At 40.5% G+C, this 22,531-nt stretch overlaps 1 pseudogene; it reads right to left on the bottom strand.

Moving 5' to 3' along the window:
• Window positions 1–7,252: 7,252 nt before the first annotated feature.
• On the bottom strand, window positions 7,253–8,065 carry LOC102417210 (annotated as a pseudogene).
• Window positions 8,066–22,531: the final 14,466 nt, after the last annotated feature.

The raw sequence follows: 22,531 nt of genomic DNA, 5'->3' as shown, positions 1-22,531 counted from the left end.
TCTTCTGGTACCCCTATAATTCTGATGTTGGTACGTTTGAAGCTGTCCCAGAGGCTCCTTACACTATCTTCGTATTTTTGGGTTCTTTTTTCATTTTGCTTTTCCAGTTGGGTGTTTCTTGCTTCTTCGCATTTCAAATCTTTGACTTGATTCTTGCGCTCCTCTGGTTTGCTGTTGGGAGTCTGTATAATATTCTTTATTTCAGTCAGTGTATGCTTACTTTCTAGATGGTCCTTTATCACACCATCGAGGGTCTCATTAGATTTCCTGTACAACTCATCAAGTTTATCGACAGACTCTAGAAGTCTCTTGAGAGACCTCAAAAGTGTGGTTCTGAACTCAATATCCTCCCTTGATAGTTTTGTCCTGTTTCTTTGTCTCCGCATTTTTTACGCTTTCTTGGTACACCCCCTAGTGGTCTTTGTTGTAGTTAAGCCTTGATTGTTATAGTTAATACTACAGGGATTTGACCTCCAGGCCGACTGGCTGTGCTAATCTAGCCTTTGCCTGAGGCTATCCGGCAAATGGCTCTGTGCAGGGCTTGGGCGGGGCGGATCCCACGGGATCAACAGGGTGGAGGAGGGAGCAGTTATGGCTGCTCTCAGTCCGTCCCCAGGGGCTCTGCCTCTCTGTCCCAGCAACAGCTGCAAACCTCGGAGGGACCGAAGCCAGACAGTCCCGCTTCTCCCGTTTGAGTCTGGGTCCCTAGAGACTCACCCGGATCTGGAGCTCAGAGTCTGAGGCTCCCTCCGGATTGAAACAGACAACCACGCCCTCAGCCACCAGCCCGTGCCGCGCACACTCCGCACCTTAGTATTTTACTTCAGCACTGCGCCTCCTCTGATTCTCGGTTCCTCCTAGTTGTAGAACTTCCATTCAGCCAGCCTTCCTGTGGTTCTGGATGATGTCCGTTCTGTCTTTTAGTTGTATTTTTGAAGTGGTTGTTCGAGGCAGCAAACTCTGGTGTTAACCTATGCCGCCATCTTGGTTTCCACGAGATTAATCTTTAAAGAACCAAATAAGCCCAGCTGGTGTTACTCAGTGGTTGAGCATAGACCCAGGAACCAGGAGGCCATGGTTCGATTCCGATCAAGGAACATGCCCCGTTTGCAGGTTGATCCCCAGTAGGGGGCATGTAGGAGGTAGTCGCTTGAGGATATTTCTGTGTCATCAATGCTTCTATCTCTCTATCCCTTTCTCTCTCGGCGTCTTCTTTGCCCTGCGGGAGCGAGGGAAACTCCAGCTTTACGTGTCCTCCATGATCCCGGCCGGCGGACTGGTGGGTGGGGTGGGAGTAGAGTGATTCGCCAGCCCGACCATCGGGCCGGCAGCGGCGGTAGAGGAAGGAGGGCCGGCGGACCGAGGGCCGGCGGGCGGCTGTGGCGGCCTTACAACTGACACACGCAGACCAAAGGGTCCCGGCGGCTCCGGCGGCGGCGACAGAGGGGCAGAGGCGGGTGGGGCGGCTCATACCCGGCCGCCATGCTGTTGCGGTCTCCCTCCCCCGGAGTCCCCGCGCCCCGCAGGCGGCCCAGACTGGGGTACTACCACGAGCCCCACCGAAAATAATTTTATGATTAGGTCACAACATGAGGAACTGTATTTAAAGGGCCAGAAGTTTAAGAACCACTGCCGAGGGGATCATATTAAATTCGGATTTGGATTCAGTAGGTCTACAGTGAGGACTGAGAGCCCAGACTGACTCCCAAGTGCTAAGCTATGACTACACATTCAATGCCAGGGGCTTGGTGATCTCTAGTGAGCCTGTCACCTCCAACATTCTCTCATAATGTCTTTACTTGTGAAATATACTTTATCCTAGAATATGTGATAAGTTCACAATTCATTGATTTTTTTTGGATAACATGTCATAGGGTTTATAGTGAACAAGATAATGAATGAGGATCTAAATTCAACCCTTGGACTATTTTCTAAAGTTTTTAATAATAATAATAATAATGGTGGAGATTAGGTGCCAAGGTTTTGTGCCCATGATTTTATCACTAAATACTAAATAGCCACAAAAAAAAATAGAAGCATCTTCATTATCAGAACTTCACTGGGCCACATAAAGTATCCATTAGTGTTAGCTATTTCATTTTCTTTAGTGTGGATAGACATTCTGAGAGAACTTTCAAATATTTATTTGCAAAATGTTTTATGGATTTTATTTTGATACATTTATTCTCTTCAAGATACCCCAGAATTTTGGACATCTTAAATTTTCCTCCACTTTTGCCTCTGGCCACATTTCTCCCATATACCACAATACCACCCTACTTATGTTCCCACAGACCAAATTAGATAGAATTTTACTGTAGAGAACTCTTCTTCTGAAGTCTTTTTACTTAATTCTGTTTAACAGGTAGGTTTCTAAGAAGAGCAGAAATACACTCACAGAATTTAAAAACCTCTGCGGTCTCTTGTTTCTTGGGATGTTATTTTGACATCTGCACTCAATTTCAAAACCAGCTTGACTATTTCATATTCTTATGATTTTATAAATCTTGAACAACATCATACATCTTGGTCTCTTGGTATTATTGCACTAACTGCTAAGTGATGGTATGAAAGATTTTAACAAAAATATTCTTTTAGGTGTCTCCAGTGTTGTGCAAAGTATAATGTGAAAGGCTGGAGTAAGGGTTTATTGCAGATAATGCATTCATGATTGAACTATTTGTATATTAAATATGGTCATAGGATGTAAATTAACTTAAGCTCTTGAAATTTATGGATGAATTCAAAAATGTAAATCTGCTCAGAGAAAAGCTATTTATCTCATCCGTTTGTATGGTAATTGATGGTTCATAATGAAATAATCTGATGCACAGAGTCCAGTCAAATTAGCCTGCCTGTAATGCACTATCTTGAAGTGACTTCACATTCTCATTAAAGCCTTTCTAATTTCTAAAGCAAAATTAATGCAATTAGTGATAAAATCAATACATATTGATCATGAGTTTCTTCAATATGGCATGAAAATATCAGGTCAAAAAGAAAGGGCTTTTTTAAAATCATAGAATTAATATAAGAAATTTAAGTTGTGAAACAACAGCTTTGTTCTATTTTCCATAGTATCTATTATTTATAAGAAAGTGGTAATATGAATCTTACCATTGTTGGGATGAAATTCAATATAGTGGGTACGACCCCCCCCCATCCCTGCTTCCCAACACATCAATACTGTATTCATTGCCCATATGGATTTTTCTCCCCATAAATATCCAAAAGCAAATTTTTTCCTCATGGTGCAGAATTTCAGATCACTAATTACTCAAAAGCATCTCTTTCTTTTCACATGCAAATGTAAGCAAGATTCCAGGGAGAAGTACACCCCTCCAACCCCTCGACCTAGTGAATGTACCCGTGGTGGGGTGGGCTGTGGTTAAATGTATGCAAGAAGGAACTTGGAGCCTAGAATAAAAAAATCAAAACACATTTGTGGAAATTAAGGGACCGTTGCTTTTCTACATACTAATCAGCTTATTTTGGTGTGAAATAAAATGATACTTCCAAGAAAAAAGAAAAAAAAAAGACAATCCCAGTACTTCCTCCCACACCTACCTAAATGGATTCTGAGACATGTTCAACTGGTAGGTCTGTTCCTGAGGTTGTGAGAGGAAAGTGATGATTAACTGTCTTAACTGCTCAACTTTTTGTTCTAAAAGTCCTTGCATTATACATATCCTGGGGGGAACTCTGAGTAAAGCCAAGGAAAAGGACTATACTGTTGGGTCAAGTCTACCTTTGAGATCCTCCAAAGGCTCTGCTGGGGAGAAGAACCTGACCCAGAGGAATTACAGAGTGCAGTACGGCCAGTTAACGTGCTTCTGCATCTTGAGGACCTAGTAGGGCCCCAGCCACTTTCCCTAAGTCATATTTCAGGACTGTTATTTCCAGAAGTTGCACAGCATGGGAATAAATTCTCCTTTCTGTCCGCAGTAAAATTCAATTGCTTTGTATTTAAAAAGGTAATCAATCTGAAGTTGTTCTTGCAATGTTCACACCATATGAACATGAATAAAGCTTTTCATGGTGTGTTAACTTATAAACTGTGATTGCCGATATGAATGGCAACGACAGGTGCACGCATTTTGTTTACAGATTGGTCCCATTTATGGGAAAGTGATTTCACAGATTCTGGTTGAAGTTCAGACATTTGTTTACTGGTATGAAACTCTTTGGTGCTCTTTGAGGCAACCTGGCAGAATTGATTTAATGTCCTCACCGATGTCACAGTGATTGAAATTAGGTAGTATTTTGGTGAAAATAATAGGTTTATATTTGTTGAATCATCTTTTAAAATTCTCCTGAGAAAAAAAGAACACGTGTTTATATGTGTTTCTAGAATACTACTTTAGAACAGCATTATCCTAAGTGCGTTGTACTAACTCCTGGTTCAATGTGATGTTTTGGCACAAAAGGATTTCATGGATAAATATGAAGTTTTGACATGCTTCACAGACTCTTTCAAGATCCTATCATTTGTGGGGTTGGAGAGGGGGAGGGGGTGAAGGGGAGGAGATTTACAATGCATATTAGCATAATGAAGGCTCTGAGAAGTCCTGCGGTAAAGAAGCCTATTTAATGTTGTTTAGCTCAGCGTTTTCCAAATTAATTTCACCACCCATTTTTTTGTCTTCTAAAATCTATGCATGTCCCTTTGGATCTGCTTTGGGATACTCTGATTTGGATTTGATAAATGGCAGGGAAGTTCTAAAATCTGAATTCTGGGGATATGCTGAATGAAAATAATCACCTCACATTTGATTTTGGCCATCAACATACTTTTCCCTTGGACATGAATGTCTTATTCCTCAACCCCCCAAAAATGTACACACATTTTGAATAATTATAAAGGTAGTGTTTATTAAAATAACTTTCATTTTCAAAATGTAATAGAAATAGCTATTAAAGTGTATATAAATTTTGGGGGAAACACCTTCTATTTCAATAAAATTAGCACTTTAAAAAAATCACTAATACATTACCAGTATCACCTATTCCATAATCTCTCACATTCTGAGAAAAACATAAAATAACTCTTTAAAATTTTAATTAAATAATACATAGTCTTTGTAGAGAGTACAGATAAGCAAAAGGAAGAAAATTACCTGCAATGCCTGTAAACATCCTTGTGTCCATTTCTGTCTTTTTTATATGAATATAACTAGCTATTAAATTGGATTTGGTGCATATTATTTTATAACCCTTTTTTTTCACTCGATGATGTACAGTGAATAAGTTTCCATGTCATTCACCTATAACATCATTGTTTTTTCATTGTATACACGTGGCATGTTTTTTAAAAGGCAACAAGACGTGCAGTTAATAAACAGCCATGTGTTTAGGGGTTTCTGTGTGTCTGGGAAGGCAGGGCGGGTCCTACAAACATCGCGGAGGTGCTGCGAGCAAAGGGCATGGGGAAGTTAGTTCTACCCGGGGCAAATCACCTCCGCACAGGGGAATCAAGGACCAAGCAGAAGCTGCAAATGCTGCCTGAGTCTGCATCCGTCCCATCCTCCTCCCAACAACTCATCTTCCCCAGACACCTCCCCTGGCATCACTCTCCCTGTGGGGCCTTTCTCATAGGCTGTAGGTGACATCTGCCCTAGAGACGTCCCTGCAAGGCAGAGAAGGCACTGCCCTCCCTCAGTCCTCCAGGGCAGGACAGCCAGCGCTGCTGCCTAGCAGGATCGCTGAGGTGATCAGAGCACCAGCCAAACCCACTGGCAGCCAAGGCTGCGCTAGAGATGCCTAATGGCTAAGGCTACATCAGAGAGGCCATTGAATCCCCCATATTGGCCCTGGTTGCTGCTCCAGCTCTGGAAACCTGTGTTTTGCTGCTGTGGGCTCTGATCCTGTGATACTTTAACAGGAGCTAAGGGCAGCACTGATATGATCTGATTTGATACTTGAAATTACTTCTTGTGCACACATGCCACGGTTTATAAGAATGCTTGCAATAAAGCAGGGGCATATACAACTAGACTTTCTAATGAAATGGAATCCAAGTGTATTACTTTTTTAAATAGATAGACCCCCTCTGAACTAAATGCTCCCTCAAATACATTTTCCAACAGTTTTTGCACATTCCTATGATTCCTGTCACCCTATAATGTCTGCCTGTCTGTCACTGCTCAGACATGTGAGCACCTGACAATATGCTGCCCTGTCAACCTTATTTGTTTACTTTTTAATTTTTATGAACAAACAGGAACCCTCGGCACTAGTTATGGAGCAGGGAGCTTGGGCTCCTGTTCCAGCTTCGAGACGTGGTTAAAAGCATGGACTCTGAAGTTCAAGTCTTAGTTTGCTGTGACCTTGGGCAAGTTATTCAACCTCTCAGACTGAGTTTCTTCATCTTGAAAATATGGACAATAGTAATGCCAGTTTTCAGGGTTATTCTGAGTGATAGTGAGTTGTATTTATAATGCACAGGATAACGCCTGGCATGCAGTAAGTATTCTCTGGCTGTTAATTTAACCTAGTTATGTCAAATTGCTCCCAAAGCCTGTTTCTTTTTTAAAAAATTATGTCAACTTTTATTATCTTACAATGTATTTCAAAAAATGATGTTGCAGTTGCCTGAACTGCTCCATTAGACCCTCATAAATAAAGCAACCCCACCTGTAGCCTCTGTCCTTTTTACCACTTAGTGGAGCAAAATGCCCAATAAAATATAAAATGCAGCATACCCACTGTGCAATCTAAAAACTTTTCAAGTGTAAGTTGCACTTGACAATTCACCACAACAAAGGAAAACTGGCCACTTGTTCATTCACACAGTTCTTGCGCCCAAAATAGAAGTCATCAATAAAACCATCTAGATAAAAAGTTCTCAGCTGTTCATCAGTTGACGTTGTTCATTATATTCCACAAATGAGTGAGATCATGTGATATTTTTCTTTCTCCGATTGGCTTATTTCGCTTAGCACAATGCTCTCTAGGTCCAACCATGCCTTTGCAAATGGAAAGAGTTCTTTCTTTTCTACAGCAGCGCAGTATTCCAGAGACATGGAAGCATCGAACAGTCCGTCAATCCTCAGAGGGAAGGCAGGGGAGGGTGAGGGTGAGGGGTAAGAGATCAACTGAAGGACTTGTATGCCTGCATATAAGCATAACTAATGGACACAGACACTAGGGGGGTGAGGGCATGTGCTGGGAGGTGGGGGTGCCAATGGGGGAAAAAGGAGACATATGTCATACTATATGTAATACTTTAAACAATAAAGAATTTTTTTAAAAAGAAGTTCTTGGCTGTGCTCAGCCAGCTAGCCCCACCCTCTGGGTGGGAGCCGACCCCACACTGCTGCCTCCTCCTCCTTTGTGGGCTTTGACCCTCAGGCCGGCAGGTCATCCAGCAGCTCTGCTTTACCTCCACAGCCTTACCCCTGAAGGGACCAGCATCTCCTCTCTGCTTCCACTTCCCACCACCTGCCCAGCCTTCATAACCTCCACTGATGCTGTTGCTGACACCGAAGGCTCTGCTCTCAAATCTGAATGGATTCGCACCACACACCTTTGAACAGCCATTTGAAAAGTAAAACTAATAATGCCTTTAATTTTTAACAAAGCCTCTGCAGGTAGACTTCTCTGAGATGTATCATCAAGACTGTCTATATGGAAAACCACTGTTTAGACACATTTGTTGGTAATTCCCAGAAAAAACAACAACAACAAAAACCTGAGCTTTCTTTCTACATGAATTCATTTCTTTGAAACTCTCACTGTGTGCCATATTGGAAGATTGAGGAATGCCATGGATTTCAGAGACCAACATTTCATTTCTCCTAGAGTTGTAATTTTCCGTATAACATTTTGCAAGCTTAACATTATGCCCAGTTCTCCTTCCATCTTTTTTCTGTTAGCACGGCATTCTGCCAAGCATCCAAGAGCGAGTAAAGCCTAGTGGGCAGCAGGGGGGTTGGGATAGTCCATAAATAAAATAAACCAGGGTAATGGCTCTCCTATTTAGTGGATCTGCTGCTGAATCCCATAGCTGGTCAGCTAGCGGTAGAGCCTGAAGTTCTTCATTCCTGGTGGAGGAGGAAGAATTCATCTTCTAGCCATATGCACGAACAAAATCTTCTTAAATCCACAATAATCATTTCTTATCTCAAATCTCCAGTGTGTGAGGAATTCATGTGCCGCCTAGCTGGGTATCACTGGCTCAGGGTCTCTCACAAGGCTGCAATCGCGGTGTCAGTGGGGCTGCAGTCATCTAAAGGTCCAAGGAGGAGAGGATCTTTATCCAAATCCACTCACGTGGCTGCTAGCAAGATTCCGTTTCTCACAGGTTGATGGACAGAGGGCCTTAGTTCCTTGCTGGCTTTTGGCCAGACTCCTCCCCCAGCTTCTTGCCATGTGGGCCTTTCCATAGGACAGTTCACAGTATAACAGCTGGCATCTCCCAGAGCGAATGAAGAAGAGACCAAGAGAGAGCCAAAACCCCCTCTTTCTTCACAGGTACGAGTGTGATACATTGTCAGTGACCAGCATGGCTGGAAAATGCCACAGGCTTAGTGGACACTTCCTGGGTCACACTTATAATCAATCCATTGTGTGTGTTGGTCAAAGTTCTGGACCGGACAAGCATGAAAGTACACTGAAAGCTGCCCCACCGCAGCTTCTTAGGCCTCTTGCTCCTGAGAGGCACATATGTAATAGTCACACAGTTGGCTACTTTAGTTATATCACCCCAGATTGCTGTAGTCATTTCTCATGAAGAGAGATCGGAATATGTATGTGTGCACTGAGTACTGGTGTTAAAACAGTCCCGTGTCTCCTCAACCCTTCCTCTCATAAACCACGGCACTTTGTAGTGCAGATAAGAAAAGAAATCATAGCTGGGTCTTCAGATTGGAGATGGGAAGGAAGCCCATTTTTAATGGCATTGAAATAGGAGGTGAACCTAAACCAACCATTGCTTATTTATGGCTGTAGTTACTTCTCCCTGGCACATCCCAGAGGGTTACTTTCTGTTGTTAATTGGAACTTCTAAGCCATTTTTATTTACAAAGTGTTTTACAGTCATTGGTATTGATGACTTACAATTCCCCCATGAGTTAGGTGTCAGGATGAGGCATTGACACGGGCTCCACTCTCAGGAAGCTGAGACGTGAGGGTGGATAAATCTGCCCGCCCCCTCCCACCCGGCAGCCATGGGGTCCTGCTTTGCTTTGTTTTGGCTTGTCAGATGCCTATTACCTTCTCCATGTGCTCTGATAGCAGTTACGATTGGATTTCTGGATTAAGGGTCTTTTGAGGAGGGACTGAGAGAAACAGTGACACAGAATCCACTTAGCAATTCTTTTCTTCCAGTCTGCTCCCCATTAAAACAAATTGTCCTTGCCAGTGTATGTCTTTCGGCACACTTATTTTGTTTTTTAAGGAAGCAAGACAAATATCTGCCTGTTTATTGTGAAATTTGTAGTGCCAGTCATGACAAGCGTAAGGATAGTAACACTTTTGCCAGCAGGGTGCTTATCTGTTTTACTAGTTCAGAAGGGCTTGATGGATGTGAAAGACCAAGGTCTTAGTAAAGATAATTTAGCCATTTCCATACAGTTTATGCTTGTGTTAGCTGTATCCTGCAGGGGAATCCCAGGGGGTGGCTTTGTTGACCTTCCCTCTGAAAGGTAACACATAGGAGATTCCTACAGGAACCATCGTCTCACAAGACTAATGATGGCTTCCATGCCTATTATCATTCAGAGACATAGAAAGCGGCTTTAGAAATGCAGTACCACATTCCTCCCTTGATGTCCCACATGATCTATGAAGGCGTTATGTGGCAGATAAATTAATCATTAAAAACTTACTGTTAAGTCTTTACAAATAATAACCAGGTGTACCATGATTATCTTTGATCTCAATATATATTTTTTCTGTCACCAAACAGATGATACATAGCAGTTTGTTTTGCTGACAACTAATCTGAGGGAGTCAGGAAAGAAGGCTATTTTCCTCCAGCATTTTTTCTGTCTTTTTTTTTTAAGTTAGAAGGACTAAAAAAGAAGTTCTTCACTCAGTAATAGCTCATGACAGCCAGGATCACTTTTTCATATTGCTTTGCTGGGGTGTGAGTATGAAGCATCGTCACTGTTCATTATTCTGGCTATCCTTGCATTTGATTTATTTCTCCCATTTAGTGCTACTTAGTATTTAAAAGTTCTGATCAAGGAACACGCTCCACATCTTGTGTGCATTAGGTGTTCCATGATACACAGGATTCCACTTAATGCCATCCCTCTGGGTTGAGGTGGATTTTTTTTTAAATAATGTATTTTTGTCAGGTTAAACACTTCCTAAGCTAACATTTTCTAAATTCCAAAAAAAGGAAAAGGATGGTAAAATGAAACAATGCATGTGCAACTATCAAGGTAGAAATACATAAGGCAAATGAAAAACTCATTACAACACAGGACAGGCTTAGTATCATAAATGACTTAATCACTTCCTATTAAGCACAATTCTTAAATGCTTTAATATGCTTCTGCGGAAACTCCAGTTACTAGAATTTTTTTGAGTAGCTGCTCCTTTCAGGAACAGCACCAGGAATGTGGTGAGAGAGATGAGTGGTAACAGGAAGGGAAACAGTGTCCTCCAGCAGGTAGCCAACTGTTTTGTAAAGAAGTCTAAGGAAGGAAGGAGGTGAGTTGAAATTCTTGTTCATGCCACAGATCTCTGCAATTGACTCCATTAAGAAATACGTGTTTTTATTAAAAGTCAGTTGAGAGAGGTAAAATTTTTGACGTGGCATTTCAAATTTTAATTTGAAAATCATTTCTGTGGAGATGTGTGATCTTCCTTTGTATTTTGTTTATCTTAAGAACCGCTTTGTGAGCTAAGTATCAAAAGATGGGAATCATTTGGGAGGAGAAATTAGATTATTTTTTCTAGTTTGTCGAGTACAATATATGGGAAAGAAATGTCTTTATTCACTTTGAATTCTGAGCAATTGGTGATGAGATTGTCCATTTTTACTTTTTAAAGTTTATGTTGATCAATATTCGTAGGAAGCAACAATAACATAGCTTCATGAACAGCTATAATGATAACTTAGAGCTTGCACTATTTCAGGGATGTTGATATAGCTTAACGTTTTCTTTAAAATAAAAATTATTCTTGAAGGAACTAATGGCTGTTATTAACTGTTATTCTGTGTCAAGACTGTTCTAAGTGCTTCACATGTGCTACCTCATTTTATTATCATAACATCATAATTTGTAAGTATTATTTCCCCCTGATTATAGAGGCAAAGAGAGATTAAATAAATTGCCGGAGAACATATGACTAGTGAGGGGTAGAGCAGTGATGCATGAGACAATATATGGTCTCTGCTGAACTGATTATAAGCCCTCGGTGATGTATGACTGACAGACCATCCAATGCCACTCTGGTATTTTATAATGATAAAACTGAGGCCCAGAGTAGTTAAGGGATTTGCCTGAGGCCACACAGTAAGTTAATGGTAACAGGAAAAGCTCATTAGCACCTTACCTGGTGTCTAAATTGGGTCCAAGAGCCTGCACTAGAGCAAAGTGATGCCAGGGGTGAATGATCCCACTCAGAGAGCAGGAGGGAAGGGGATTTGGTTAAATAAAACCAACTCTCTTTTCAACTAAAAACAAGACACACATAGGAACAGAGTAAGAGCATGAGTCAGGACCAGCCCTAGGCATCATGATGGCACAAATGACACTTTTCTTGGGTATGACTCTCACTTCCTACCACTGCCCCCTCACCCATTTTCTGCACTGTTTAGTGACTTGAATTCAGATTTATAACGCTTATGCTGTCTGAAGTCCAGTCTCCCTGTAAGGCCATCTGTTTTAAAGTGTTAATGCCTTAACAATTCCTTTGTGGAGATTTAAAAAGAGACCAGCTAAAAATAACATTACATTCTGATCTTTTAAGTATTGTGCATCTAGAGAGGGAAAAGAATCTATATATATAAAAGCCTAAGCGACCATTATGACCAAACAACCAGAATGACCGGAACAACCTGTGGACCAGTCGTTATGACACGCACTAACCACTAGGGGGCAGACGCTCAACACAGGTGGTCAGTGGTCAACACTGGTGGTCAGTGGGCTCCCACAGCCAACCTCCTGTGGCCAGCGAACCTCCCGCGATCCCTCCCCCAGGCCGGCCGCCAACCTCCCATGGTCCCTCCCTGTATCCTCCCCCTGGCCAGCAGGCCCCGATTGGCTCAGCCCTGATCAGGACTGGGAGAGAGGGCCCCGATTGGCCCTACTTACTGGTCAGGCCTAGGGACCCCACTTGTGCACAAATTTGTTCACTGGGCCTCTAATTTAACATAAAAAGGTTTCCAACATTCCTCAATTCAGGTAATGTGAACAACCAACTTTTTCATTTGTGAATATACCTAATCCTGAAAGGGCATAGCAATTATGGAAGAACATTTATGATATGAACAATATTACATGTTACTTCAAGACTGCCTCTCTTTGAGGTGTTCCACCATGGACAGATTTAAAAAAATAAAACCAACTCTATCTGAGACTATTATCTAAGTTGGTTGCCTTCCCCCATTAATGGAATCATGAAATGGAGATGAAATGGGAGCATGGGGAAGTTATTTCCCAAAAGAGCAAAATCAAAGCAAAGGTGGAACCTTCCAGATTCCCATCTGCATGAGCTGTTAGGCTGGTTTATTTAGTAACTAGAGGCCTGGTGCATGAAATTCATGCACAGGTAGGGTCCCTAGGCCTGGCTGGTGATCAGGGCCAATCGGGACCTTCCTTTGTTCCGTGCCACCCCCTGGTGGTCAGCATACATCATAGCAAGTGATCGAACTCCCAGTCTCCCAGTCTAACTCCTGCGGGGACACTTTTATATATATAGATAACTGTCTGGATGGGATTCGTTGCTGGGGATACATAACTCTTGGACTTCAAGTATTTTGAATTCCTAGACTTCTGGACTAGTCTGACTAAACAGTAATTCTCTAGGTTCTTTTCCATCTAAATGGGTGAGTCTTCATCTGGAGAACAGACTCACAAGCAAAAATGTCATGTCCCTCCTTCCTTAAATTTAGGGAAGAAGAAAATGGAGAATTTCTATCCAAAGAGGGAAGTAATTTCTCCTTACTACAGAAATAAAGTTGTCAGGTTTAGTAAAGAAAAATACAGGGCACCCAATTAACTTTGAATTTAAGATAATATCTATCTATTTATCTATAGAGAGATAGATATAGATGATGATATAGATAGATGTAGATAAACATATATACACATATACATATATATACATATACATATACACGATAGAGATAGAGATAGAGATATATTTTAGTATAAATGTTTAAATTTTTTATTTATTTTAGTATACATATGCCCCATGAACTATTTTGATGTCCTGTACTTTATCTGGGAACACTGAGGAGTGACTCGGCCCAGTTCTGGTGAGAAGAGATCTGAGCATGGCTCTGGCAGCCTGTGGGGCCTTTGGAAACCGCTGCCCCATCAGGTCTGTGGCAGAACAGCACCTCTGCGAACAGATCCCAGGATGAGCAATAGAGGCACTTATTTGTCCTGTTGTCCCAGACTGCACTGGAGAGATGGTCACTGAGTCTTCTCCACTTATGGGGCCAAATTTATGTAGAGGACGTCGCTGAACATTCGGGACTGAGCCACTGAGGCGAAAGTAATTCTTCAATCCTATTACAGTGTATTGATGGAAGCCATTCTTACATTTTAAGCATGGCTATGACATCTGTATTCAAACTGCTGCATTGCAATCCAGTAGCATTAGCCTGCTTTATCTAACTTAAGGCATAATTTGCTGACCAAAGAAATAAATGTACTTGTGGTGGGCCCCCTGCATAGTCCTCCAAAGGAGATTTTTCTAGGGATCCCTCCCAACTCTGTGGTAACCAAGCCAAAATCATTTGTCTTTCTCAGTCTTGGTTTTCTTCCCACTTTTATATGAAATATAGGACATGAAGCATTTGAAAGATAAGAATTAGCTGAAGGCTATCATAACCAGAGCAAGAAAGGATGGCTTGTCTAGCAAATACTCACATGAAAATCACTGCTGATTTTTTTAAAATGCTAAAGCAGTTTTCAGAGTAATCATTTTATTCCCACTCATATGTGATTTTTTAAAATATAAACTGGAGAAAAACACAAAACAATTATAATCATTTTTAATGTGTAACATGAAAAAAAAAACTTGAAACGTCACTTTTTTTTAATCTAGTGAGTTGTTTTAGCCAAAGAAATGAACACAAATTGGGATAAATACCTTTGACTTACAGTTTGAATAATATTAAGGTTCTGATAAATCATTACAGTAAAAGGCATGCTAGTAGCATTAAACAAAAGAGAGAAGCCAAAGAACTATTATCAAAAGCCATGTTTTTCAGCATAGCTGTTTTCAATTGCTCAATGTTCTTCCCCTGCAGTGTATGAAGGGCGTCTAGTGACCCCTAGCTGAGGAATCTGTATTGCGTCTCGCCCTTCCCCCACCGAACAGATAGACAGCTGATGATGTCTGGTGGCTTCGGCCCCTGCACTCCATTAGCTCGCAGGAAAGAGCTGCTCTCTATGCAGCCGAGCGCACCTCTAATGTAGGCTCTCTCTGCCAGCTGGCCGTGTCTTTGTGTGTTTTAGCAATCAAAGCTCACATCTTCGTATTTTCCTCTCTTTTTTAGTAATTTGTTTCTCTACCATACTTACATTTTAAAAGAAGATGCTCACACTGATAAAATGGTCCAGCACCTCCAAGGCAGCAGTGATGAGGCATGAGAAACCTGCATTGCACCCTGGAAATCAACTGCATTGTGAGTCAGGCCTGGCCAAGCAGCCCAGTGTGTACCTGCAGGTTTTCCCACCAATGCATCTCACCACGCCATTATTCTATTAAGTTGTTAGAAATTAAGATGAGTGTCTATATGGGAAGAGTTATGGTTTTGGGGTGTTTTTTTTCAATCTTGCAAGAAAATACACCAAAATGGATGATTTTGGGTGAAGAACTTTGGTTGATTTTTTTTTTAGCTTGGTATTTGCTATAATTTTAAAATGTTCTAAGATAAACATACATATCTTTGTCTCGTAAATCTTTTTGGTACTTCCCACTCCAATTTGTTATCTTGCTATATTATACTTGTATCTATAATAATAAAAGCATAATATGCTAATTAGACCAGATGTCCTTCTGGACATCCTTCTGGATGACCTTCTGGACGAAGCCGGTGCTGTGAGGGAAGCCCAGGTCTCGGGTGCTGGAGGGAAGCCAGTGCCGGCAGCTGAGGGAAAGAAGGCCTACTCTTGCATAAATTTTGTGCATCGGGCCTCTAGTTATAAATATTCTGATAAGTCCATGTAGCTGCAGTCTCTGAAACAGATAATGAAGAAAGAAATAGTGAAGAGCCCAGAGCATGGTGCAGTGGAAAGTGCTTGGGCTTTTGAGTCACACCAAAGTGAGCCCAAATTCCAGAAAATTACATCAACTTTTCAACTGTCAATTTCCTCTTGATTAAAAAAGAATTTTAATATCTACCCCGATAATTAGTAGTGAGAATGAGATAAAATTACATGGATAAACTATAGTGACTGTACATAGTAGGCCCTCGATAAATGTAACTTGTCTTCCTCAACTCCCAACATATGCATTTAAGGTCATGGATGATTCTGGTTTGCAGACCTAGCTAGAGAAACCAGCCTCTGACTGTCAACATATACCCTGAGTCCTATCAAAAATACATAAAGTGACAGAATCGGGGATGATGCACCTATGTTATAGATTCTCATCTTTGCTTACTTAATTTTGCCAAATGGTTTCATTCAATGACAGACTTGGTTTTATAGAAAACTAGAGGCCCAGTGCATGAAATTTGTGCACTCAGGGGGGTTGTCCCTCAGCCCGGTCTGCACCCTCTCGCAGTCCAGGAGCCCTCAGGGGATGTCCGACTAAGCCATCAGTCAGACATCCTTAGTGCTGCCACAGAGGTGGGAGAGGCTCCCGCCACAGCCGCTATGCTCGCCAGCTGTGAGCCAGGCTTCTGGCTGAGTGGTGCTCCCCTTGTGGGAGCACACTGACCACAAGGGGGCCTCTCCTGCATTGAGTGTCTGTCCCCTGGTGGTCAGTGTGCATCATAGTGACCATTTGTTCCGCTGTTCGGTCGCTTTGCATAATTGCCTTTTATTATATAGGATTGTCAAGTATAAACTATGTCTGAGATACTTTTTTTAAGTGTTCAGATCTTGGAACAGCAAGAAAAAACATCACAAAATACTTGTTAAAGAGGAGCTTTAAAACTTTAAGAAATGAAAAAAAGAAAAAGGAAGATTTTTTTAAATGTATTTTTTTATTGTTTTCAGAGAGGAAGGGAAAGACAGAGACATCAATGATGAGAGAATCATTGATCAGCTGCTTCCTGCACGCCCCATACTGGGGATGGAGCCTGCAACCCGGGCATGTGCCCTGATCTGGAATCAAACCCGTGACCTCCTGGTTCATAGGTCGATGCTTAACCACTGAGCCACTTCAGCTGGGCCAAAAGGAAGAATTTTTAAAGTACTGATAATTTTGAAGATTTATCTTTGAAGACATTTTGAGCATGGAAGACACAGTGAGGGCAGAAGTTATTTTTTATGGCAATTTAGCTTTTCATGAGTTTGCAAAAGCAAAGTTGGAGACTTTGTGGAGATCCAAATGCCAAGATCCAAATGACAGCAGCTAGCTAGTATTATCCTCACATTTCCAAGTACAATCGACATATAGAAATGAGCTAATTTATGAATACTAATCTAGAGAGAAAAACAACCATAAATTCTGCGGCTGTTCATTGGCATCTGAATTGTCCTCTTTTCTTTCCTGCCACCTCTTTCCATTTGCAGATCACACTATTTTGGTCACTAGGCTTATGGGAGAGGTTTTTGACATTCATGCTCCACTGCTTTCCTCATCAACTGTGAAGGTCGATTCATCATGAAGCTCTCTGCTCTTCCCAGCCCTGGCTGTGTGTGGAGAGAAAGACAGAATGACCGCTCTGTGGATCCTATCCGGGAAAACATTTGCTCAATGTCTATTTTATGAAAAACAGTATTTTAGTGTTGGATGGTAAGAACTGGGGAGACACGTTTTTGGCTTTTGTTAAAGCTAAATTACATGAATTTTTTTGCCCTTTTCCATGGAAAATTAACTGTACATTTTTATTTTAAAAACATTTTTCCAATTTGTTTTCATTCTTAAAGCCTAAGCCTTCATTTTGGTCATGGCCATCTTACTTTATCCCTAAACATAAAAATATATTCAGATTCATAATTATTATATTCTGACTACAATTTACTGAACGAAAAGCTATTCTGAAAAAGACAAATGTAACATTCTATAAGCATTGTAGGAGTTTTCTTTCAATTTGTGTTTCTAACATATACTTTGCATAGCAAATAACTTTCGTAAAGGCAACTCAATAGACCTAAATTAGGGACACAACTTTGATTTAACTAGAATATAACATCCAAAGATTAAAATATAACAAGGTTATGTTTTCTCCTTAGTCCTTTCATAAGGGAAATATAGAATTGAAATAAACACTTACTAGGAATATGCCAGTTATTGGCTATCTTTTGAAAAAAAAAATAAAAGAAATTCTGTTATAAACCAAATCACCTTTTAAAGCCGTAATCGGATAATGCTTACTTGAAATGTATGTCCATGCACAAGCTCAATAGACTGACCATAACATTGTCTATCCAAGACCAGAGCCAGAGAGAAAACTGTTTATTGTGTGGAGTTGCTAAACATAAACTTCTAAATTGAGGACAGATGTGTAACAGCTGTTCATTATCTGTAAGGAAGGGAGAGTCTGTCTGTTTTAAAATTATTTATAAGCTACTTTAAGATTAGGCTTAATATATTTTTCTTTTGGGTAAATAAAATTAAACACCCATAATCATAATTTTATATATATTGATTTATAACAACACTCACATATATCAGATTCTCAAAATGCTTCACACTTTCATCATAGTGATATTCATGAGGGTCCTGTTACATACAGTAATTATAGCAAACACCTTACCAAACATTTACTATGTGCCAGGTACCACTCTAAGTATTTTCGCTGATTTGATTCTCACAATTCCCTTCAGAGGTAGACTCTATTCTCATCCTCATTTTAATAAGTTCAGAGAATTTATTGACTTGCCCAAGATCACACAGCTAGTAAATTGTGTTGCCCAAATTCAATACCAGCATTCTGACTCCAGAATCTACACATGGGTAAAGCATCACGTGCATGTAGACTCTTTCAGGTGTGTATGCTAATGTAGTGTGTGACAATTGTTGCCTTAGAAGAGAATTTCCTGAAGCAACAGGATTATCAGTCAGGATAGGCTTGGCTAAATTGTGGAAACAGAATGACACAACAGCATTACATACCCAAGGTAGGTCAGCAGGAAGCAATGCTCCCACAGTTACCTAGGGACCTAGACATCAGTTTTCTCTGACGCAGAAAAGAGGATGTGACCGTGCACAGCCGTGCATAAATACCTAAGCACAGTCTCGAATTTTATTTCCATTCTCATTTCATTGGATGAAACTAGTCAATTGGCCTCACCTACCTGCAAGGCTGTTGGCAAATGTTAACAATAGGTAGAAACAATATTAGAAAAAAATTGTAGCCAAAGAAAATAAAAAGGTTACAAGGAAGTTTTAGCTACTCTAAATATTTACATAAATTTAAGAGACAAGGTATGTTCAAAATTCAACAAAGCAATGGATGTCAGTGTGAAATGGACAAGATAAAGAATGATGGCTGGAAGGTGTGATGGTTAAAAAGAAAAGATGGCCTCTAGGGAAGTCAGCTGATAGAGGCCAGCCCCTTAGAGGGACCTCAGCCTGATCATCAGTTCTTATGCCCACAAACACCAGATGACGGACACATTTGAAAGTTAGGGTCTCTCACTGACAAAACTGATGTTTAAAACCAATTGCCAAAATATTGACTTATAATGAGAACTATAAAGACAGAGCAGTCTTCTTATATTTTGGCTGATATATAAATTCTGTATAAGTATCATATAAAGTCCAAATATATATGGTAAGAACAAAGACAGTGAATTAGATTATGTTGTCATTGGTTTACTAGTAAATCTGGGAGAGCCCTGAGCTCTGCCTAACTGTAGCCTGGGTGAAAGGACTGGTGAGAATGACTTGTTGAGTCTCAGCCAAGCCTACTTTCAGTTGGCCTGCCTTCACTTTGGCTAGCAAGCAGAGCAAAGAGCATACCAGATCAAAGGTTCGCAAAGAAACAGGTAGTTGTGGCTCTCCGGCACTTCTTGGATCCTCACAGAGACACTCCCTGTGGCCTCAGCAGATCCTAAGTAAGTGAGGATTCAGCCAGGTTGGAGGAATCCAGAACTTTCAGCTCATTGCCTTCACACAGTTTGGGGCTGGGGAAAGGTGGTGGCAGACAGGGGGCATGTCAGCCATGTCATGAGGACTTAACATCTGAGCTACAGGCTCACAATTTTGGTAAAATATGCATAACATAAAATTTACCATTTGAATTATTTGAAGTGTACAGTTTAGTGGCATTAGGTGCATTCACATTGTTTTGCAACCATCACCACTATCCATCTCTAGAACTTTTTCAACATCCCAGACTGAAACTCAGTACCCATGAAACCATAATTTTTTGATACATCAGTGTAACAAAGACCTAGATACTTCCATATTTTTTGAGAGGAATGGAGAGGGAAAGAGAGAAACATCAACGATGAGAGAGAATCATTGATCGGCTGCCTCCTGCACGCCCCACACTGGGGATTGAACCCACAACTCGGGCATGTGCCCTGACTGGGAATCAAATGGTCCATGGGTCAACTGGCTATACCATTTACATCCAGCTATATCTGCCTAGAGGACAGAATGCTCACGTCTCCTAGTTAAGACTGGAGGCACACAGAACACATTTCCATGCTCCCTGATTCTTGTTTTCTCCATATGAATGTCTCTTCCTCTATGGCCACATTCTTTCTTCCAACGGAGCATTTATGAAAAATTTGGACAGTAAATGCATTCATTCTGTCTTAGTCCATTCGGATGCTATAACAAAGTATTGGAGACTTGGTAGCTTTTAAACAAGAGAAATGTATTGCACATAGTTCTGGAGGCTAAGAAGGCACCAGCAGATTTGGTGACTTGTGAGGGCCTGATTTCTGGTTCATAGACAATACCTTTTGCTTTGTCCTCACAAGGTGGAAGAGGCAAGAGAGCTTTCTTGAACCTCTTTACACAGACACAAATTCCACTCATGAGGGCTCTGTCTTTCTGACCTAATCATCTCCCAAAGGCCTTACCTCCTAATACCATCACATCAAGCAGTAGATTTCAACATATGAATTTGGGGGGCAGGACACAAACATGCACATTATAGCACATTCCTTATAGAAGCTTATGCCCTGTTTACAGTAATCACAAATAACAGTTTCTCAGGATACCTTAGGTATTTACTTATAGATTACTCCTACAGAGGAACAATCTCATTTTTATGTTTTTTTTAAATTTAATTCTGAAAGAAATCTTAGCTTGATGCTAGGGGAATACTCTGTTCTAACTTCATTTATTATCTACAGATGGTAGTTCAATGAGGCAGTCCTCAACTGGTTGAACAGCACAGAGGACACAGATGGGTAAATTGAAACTAGCCTGGAGCACAACCTCTAGCAGTGGTTCTCAACCTTCTGGCCCTTTAAAACAGTTCCTCATGTTGTGACCCCCAACCATAAAATTATTTTCGTTGCTACTTCATAACTACTTTTGCTACTGTTATGAATCATAATGTAAATATCTGATATGCAGGATGGTCTTAGGCGACCCCTGTGAAAGGGTCGTTCGACTGCCAAAGGGGTCGCGACCCACAGGTTGAGAACCGATGCCTAGAGGCATGCTCCAGAACTCAGTGCCTGGCTTTGGTCAGCTTAGTAGTTTATCCCTTCATTGGATGAATCTATCAAATGAATGCTGATCCAATTAGCTCAAATCCTCCTTTTACAGGTTCTCATAAAACTATATACTTTTCTTAGGACTTGTCACAGATAGAATTTTGCAATTATTTATGTGATTATTTGATTCCTCTCTGTATTCTTCACTAGATTATAACTCTATGAAAGTAGGGGCCATGTTTTCTTTTCCTCATTTTTATTTCCAGCACTTAGTACAGTGCCAGACGTAGAGCAGGCTTTCTATAAGTATTTACCACAGGACGAAAAGTGGGAAGGAAGGGGGGGGGGGAGAATGGAGGAAAGAAGAAAGGAAGAGGACAGGTCATGGAAGAGGACAGGTCATTGTCTTCTCTACATTTGTCAATGTGCACCTGGAGCATCGGATTAGTTTCTGAGGTCTACATTTTGAGACAAAATCTAACTAGAATATATTAGAGGAGAGAAACCAGAAAAGTAAGCGGAGGTGAAGTTGGGACTCAAGCACCAGATAGTTGGATGCTTTTTACAATTTCTTCCAATCAAGAGATTCTTGCCGAAACCGGTTTGGCTCAGTGGATAGAGCGTCGGCTTGCGGACTGAGGGGTCCCAGGTTCGATTCCGGTCAAGGGCATGTACCTGGGTTGCGGGCGCATCCCCGGTGGGAGATGTGCAGGAGGCAGCTGATCGATGTTTCTCTCTCATCGATGTTTCTAACTCTCTATCCCTCTCCCTTCCTCTCTGTAAAAAATCAATAAAATATATTTAAAAAAAAGAGAGAGATTCTGTTTTTAAAGAAATATATAATGTACTGTTTTCATGATGTGAAGTACTTTATATCATTCCTCTTTTCAAATTAAGGCATTTGAAAGGAAAATGCTTTCAGGTTTATAAATAATCTTCTTGATCTTTTACTAAACAAAAATACATGCAAAAAAATCTGCAATGTCCTCATGTATGTATATTGATTGGCACCTTTGCCCCACTTTTCCTGCTTTCTATTTAATACTAATATAATAAAATTATCTGCTTTAATAAATTTCATGAATAGTTTCATGTGACCATCTATGATCTAATTTAAGAGACAATAGTTTACAATAATTGTAAAAAACATTGTTTTAAATTAAGTAGAACTACTACCTGATTATTTCTAAGTTTGATTTTTTTATAATTTGCATACGAATATGAAATTTATAGTCATATAGTCATGAATTAAAAGTTAAAATTAATAACCAGATTAGCTGCCAGCTATGAACATTAATAAAAATGACTAACAAATTATAAAATTAAATTGGCAATTGCTAATTTTCTAAAAGTTGCTGATATTTACTATATTTCATAAGCAATAGTGTGAACTTTCAAGATTTTTTTCATTTGTATTTCTCTTTTTGTATTTTAAAAGTCTATGATAGCAAATATATCCATTTTACCACTAACAAATCTTTGAACTACATACTAGGAGTATTTATTTGTTTATTTCAACACCAGCAAAAGTAGAGAATCAAACAACTTGAATCTGGATTAGGGAAGGATATTATCCAAATCCAAGGAAGGACCTATACTCTGCA

Source organism: Myotis lucifugus, unplaced genomic scaffold, assembly GCF_000147115.1.
Source record: "Myotis lucifugus unplaced genomic scaffold, Myoluc2.0 scaffold_240, whole genome shotgun sequence".
Lineage (NCBI taxonomy): Eukaryota > Metazoa > Chordata > Mammalia > Chiroptera > Vespertilionidae > Myotis > Myotis lucifugus.
The sequence above is the reverse complement of the archived record's forward strand: the minus strand, read 5'-3'. Positions and strand labels throughout refer to the sequence as shown.